The 5,283-nt window shown below is 41.8% G+C and overlaps 1 protein-coding gene across 2 annotated transcripts in view; it reads right to left on the bottom strand.

Moving 5' to 3' along the window:
* Positions 1-5,283, bottom strand: part of DLG2 (discs large MAGUK scaffold protein 2) — a 2,018,366-nt gene that overhangs the window by 1,019,014 nt on the left and 994,069 nt on the right. The gene's annotated exons all lie outside the window — the stretch shown is intronic.

The raw sequence follows: 5,283 nt of genomic DNA, 5'->3' as shown, positions 1-5,283 counted from the left end.
TTTTTTTTTTTTTTTTTTTAATTAACCAGCTTCCTATATATGCCTGGAACAGAAAGAGAATCCTCCGGCAAAGGCCATTATTTGAGTCTTCAAAACAGATCTAAGGAAGGGAGAAAAAAGGGTCAGGACAGGAAATGTTCTAGGGGAGATCAGCCCTGGTTCGGGGTCAGTCTCCATCTTCAGCCGTGGCCTGGCTGTGCATCCATCCTATTTCTTTGTCTCTCTGGCCTTCGTATCCCTTTTCCTTTGGAACTGCTGCTCCTTTAGAGTCCCATTGTTTCCAGGCTATTGACCTATCTAGGAAAGAGAAAAGGGAACCTTCTACACCTGACCCCCAATCCAGTTATTGATGAGTTGATGGCTTCGCTTTGCCTCTGTGGCACCGGGCTACTAGAAGCAGCGACCCAAACATCGTCAGAACACCATCTCAGGCTTAATTGCGATATCTAAGCTCTTCCCAGGGCCCCGTTCTTATTGTCACTAACAGTTATTTTATCACATCAGGTTACTAAAAACATGTCTTCTTGTAAACCCATACTTATGTTTTTCATACATTTTTGAGATGAGAATACTTTCTTGAACATCAGCTCTGGTTCTGACTCATAATCTAACAGTAACAAGAACCACTCCCGGGGTTGATAATTCAATCTGTTGTTCACGCTTATTCAGAGTGCCATCAGTACTTTCTGCAATGTCCCAACTAATATTAGTCTCAGAATAAAAATTACAACGAACGATATCATAATTGCAGTCTGGAAAGAACTCTTACATACCTCTTTCATTGTAATCATTCTTAGCTAGAATGTTCCATTTCACCTATGGGAAAAACTAAGGCTCAGAGAAGTTAAAGTACTTGTCTGGGGTCACCTAACTAACAGGCATCAAGGCTGAACTCAGTCTAGATAATTTGAATCTGAATATCATTATCGGCTTCTCCTCCGTGCTCAGAAAGGAGATAAAGCCTAGGTCTGATAACTGAATTGGCAGCTCTGTAGAAAAAAGAAATCACTGGGAATACACACCACAAACATTTTGTGAACTGCAAATACCGTGCTTCTGGTTTTCTTTTTTTCTTTTTTTTCAGAGACAGAGTCTTACTTTGTCGCTCTTGGTAGAGTGCTGTGGCGTCACAGCTTACAGCAACCTCCAGCTCTTGAGCTTAGGCGATTCTCTTGCCTGAGCCTCCTGAGTACCTGGGACTACAGGCACTTGCCACAATGCTCAGCTATTTTTTTGTTGCAATTTGGCTGGGGCTAGGTTCCAACCTGCCATCCTGGGTATATGGGGCCAGCGCCATACCCACCGAGCACAGGCACTGACCTGCTCTGGTTTTCTAACCCCAGGAAGAATCTGGGAAGGTAATCTGCCTCAGAAACATGGACAAAGCTTAATACTCATTCTTGATCAGTACATATATGTTCACTGGGAAGGGAAAAAAGTATCATCCGTGTGCCCATTTTAGCTCTTCTGGCTTCCGTATAACCTTCCCTTTACAGTTCTCTCTCACAGAGGCACTGTCATCAATGCAGTCATCTGACCCAGAAAAGTAGGCATCTATCAAACTCCATCCTCTCTTTGACCCCCTACCATCTGCCAGTTTAATCACTCGGTCAACCTGATTTATACCCGGAATAATTCTTGAATTCACTCCCTCATAATTCCTCCACCCCCATCACCAGCTACTACTGCCAGTTCTTTCCACATCAGATTCCCACCCGCTCTCAACTGGGCCACAGCAATGGGCTCTGAACCAGCGAGGCTGAGACTGCCGCCCTCCCATTTGTTCTTTCAGCTGCTCTAGAGGGAGTTCTGAATCACATGCTGAGGAAGGTCTTAAAATTCTCCAGTGGCTCCCGTTGCCTAGAGGACAGAATTCAAGCTTCCTTATCCTGCCGCAAGCTGCCCTCCCTGTACCACTGCATGTTATTTCTGAATTAATTTTCTCACCATTCCCATCTCAATGATTTTGGAATAAATATAAACAGATCATTACATCTAGTATTTTAAGCATATTTTAAAATCTAAAACATTAATGTCTTAACCATGTTTAGGTACACAGTTGGGTAATGTTAATTAGATTCACTTTGTTGTGCAACAGCTCCCCAGAACCTCTTCCTCTTGTAGGTGTTCCCACAGCCCTCTTTACTCCCCCAATCGTGACTTTTATCATGCTGTATGGTTGCGTATTTCTCAGTGTTTTTCCATTGAACAGTGAAATTACGTGAGGGCTGGAACCACGCTGGTATTATTCATCCTCATTTTTCCAGTCCTTGGCTAACTACCCACGTCAATAAATATTTGTTAAATGAATTTATGAAAGGCTATTGAACAAATGGATGAATTGGGGATCAGTTACTTAAACCACAAAATATTTTGGCTACTAGATACGATCTCTTTCATTATATAAATTTATAAACTCAAGCTCAAGGAAAAAAAAGGACAACCACATCATTTGCTTGACGTAATCTTAAAGGACATCAGACTTCTAAATACTATATTTCTTTCTCATTACCGCGCATTTTGGTAGTATATTATGGGAATGTAAACTAAAAAAAAAAAGATGTATCCTCAAGAAGACTGTAAATTATTAAGCAAGTTATTCATGGACAGCTGGCTAAGCTACTATACATAGTGATAACAACTATTCCTATACATGCAGCCTATGGAAGCCGAAATGGGTCAGCATATACTTTGTCTGACAATTCTCAGTTTGGTTGTGTGTATTTTCAGGAAGATTTCCCTTGGGCAACTGAATCCTCCTTTCTTGGATGTACCTGGAGTTATACTGGAACCTCAACTCCCATACCTCAAGATGAGACGAGACGAATTCTGTGTTACAAATTACACCATGAAGCCCCTGATGGGATTAGTCTAATTCTGGACTGTACCTGGACCTATATTTCTGCAGAGCTTTGTAGTACCTCCCACACTCTCTATCAGTTTCTCCGGGGAACTGCCCTCCATGAACCACGCACACACCAAGACCCATCTAGGTCTGCTTCTGGGAATGTAAGACTTGGTTGGGGCTTGAGGTGTGAGGTGGAGTATGGCAGTAGAAAAGGCTGGAAGGCCGACTGGTGTCCATTTTACACGTAGAGAATAAGTCAAGAGACCCTAGACTTAACTAACGCTTTGTTCAAGTCAGCCAGGTATTCTCTCTTCTTTTTTTCTTTCAATTTTCTGCCTATGAATAATCGAGAGATGACAAGATTTAATGACAAAGTACCATATTTAACTCAAACTCAAGCTTCTGAAGGAATTACCTCGATATGGCATGGATTCAAATCTTGATTGTTCTTAATTGGCTGAATAAAAGTATTATTTATAATGCGAAGAATAATATTAATATTCTCATCAACACTAGTAGTAATGCTAATGTTAATAGAAATGCTAATCCTGACATTAATTCAGTATTAAACCAATAATAATACCAGCTGCAGTTAATGTGCCAGGAGGCACACTAAACGCTCCGTATGCATCATCATCATCAGATGAGAGAAAGGGGTTACCATTTTCTTTACCTGAGGCTCAAATAATTAAGTAGTTTTCCAACCCTGTATACTTGGTGAGTAGCAAGCTAGGTTTCACACACTTGTTAGTTGATGCTAGACCTACAGCAATTAGTCTGCTGAATTGGTTAGGACTCAAAGGTAACTTCAAAAATCATCTAATCACTGATGGTATTAAACAACTCTGCAGGGCTCATACCTTACATCAGAATAACGACTCACGTTCTGGAAAATTCTGAGTCACCTCTCATTCTATCCCTTTTCTGGTAGGTACCAAGGCCATTCTGGGCACCTCTGAGGATTTCTGCATTGCCTATACAAGGAGGGCCATTGGAGGAAGGCCTTTGTTTGAAATCTGCACCTTCCCCTTTTTCTCTCCTAGGTTTGGTCTATTGGAGGGTCTCTGGAGTAAAATAGCATCTGGACATAGATTATATTTCCTTTTTTGGCTCTAATGGGAGTAAAGGCAGAAGTTCTCAGCACAGGGAAAACCAGTGTACCTCTTAGGTCTCCCGGTCTTGGTGGATTTTGTCTCTGACTTCTAGACAATTATCTTGTTCTTCCTCTGAAGATCCCTCCAGTCCCAGATTTCTTCATCAAGTAAACATTTTCAGGGGATTGATGATTAGATAGGGTGCTGCCACCTCAAAAGCCTTTTCTGACTGTTAAGGTTGAAAAGAGATTCCTTCTTGAAGCTTCCATAGTGTTCTGCACAGATTTCTGCTAATTAATAACAGCTTTATATTGTAAAGATCTGTCCATGTGCTTATCTCTCATACTACTCCCTGAGTGCCTCAAGTGGAGAGATAGAATCTTATTCATCTCTAAATCTTTAATGCCTGACAACCAGCACACAGTAAGAGACCAACGAACGTGAGCTTAATTGGATTAAACTTAAATGATCAGAGCAGTAATGCGATCCACTTGCTCAGAAAGCCCTCCCAGCTGAACTTGCAGGCAATCATACTCCCTTCTACCACAGGCCCCTACATAGAGAGGCAAAGGCCAAGGAGGTCTGAGCACACTCTGCTCAGTACCTTCTGCTGGGGTCTGTGTGAGTCAGGATCATCCTAAGTTGCCCAGAATTTAAACACAGAATTCTACGTGTGTCTGTTCCATCCTGGGGGGGGGTCTGCGGCAGTTTGGAAGATGGTACAATGCTGTGACGTATACTGTAACTGATCTAGAATTTGAAAATCTTTCAAGGTCTCATAAATAAAAATCTGAATTTATTTCTGTTGCTGCATGACAGTGTTCTACTTCCCCCTTGCAGCAGAAGTTGGCACTATACTGATTGAGAGAGAAAGAGAGAGAACAAATCAGAAACCGAAGGAAGTCTGAATGTTTGTGTTCCTGATAGTCAGCAGGATCTCTGCACCCAACAGTCAGTGAACACTAAATACTATCATGAGCACTTTGCTAAGAGTGTCATAGAAGTTAATCCACGTAAGACTTACAGCAACATTATGAAAAGGAGATAAAATGGGGCCGCACCTATGGGTCAAAGGAGTAGGGTGCTGGCCTCATATACCAGAGGTGGTGGGTTCAAACCCAGCCCCGGCCAAAAACGGCATGGCACTCTACCCAGGGGGATAGCTTGAGGCCCCGAGGCTAAAAATCAAAACTGGAAAAAAAAAAAAAAAATTAGGCAAAAGTCTTTTAAAACACCAAATCCCTTATCCCCTTATCTCACATTACTTTTTGGCCAGAAAATATTCCTGGCCAAAGGGAGACACTGAATATGAAAAGAAAAGCAGATTTCACAGAAAGCAAC

The sequence above is a fragment of the Otolemur garnettii genome, unplaced genomic scaffold (genome assembly GCF_000181295.1).
Source record: "Otolemur garnettii isolate 467f Iridium unplaced genomic scaffold, OtoGar3 scaffold00001, whole genome shotgun sequence".
Taxonomy (NCBI): domain Eukaryota; kingdom Metazoa; phylum Chordata; class Mammalia; order Primates; family Galagidae; genus Otolemur; species Otolemur garnettii.
The sequence above is the reverse complement of the archived record's forward strand: the minus strand, read 5'-3'. Positions and strand labels throughout refer to the sequence as shown.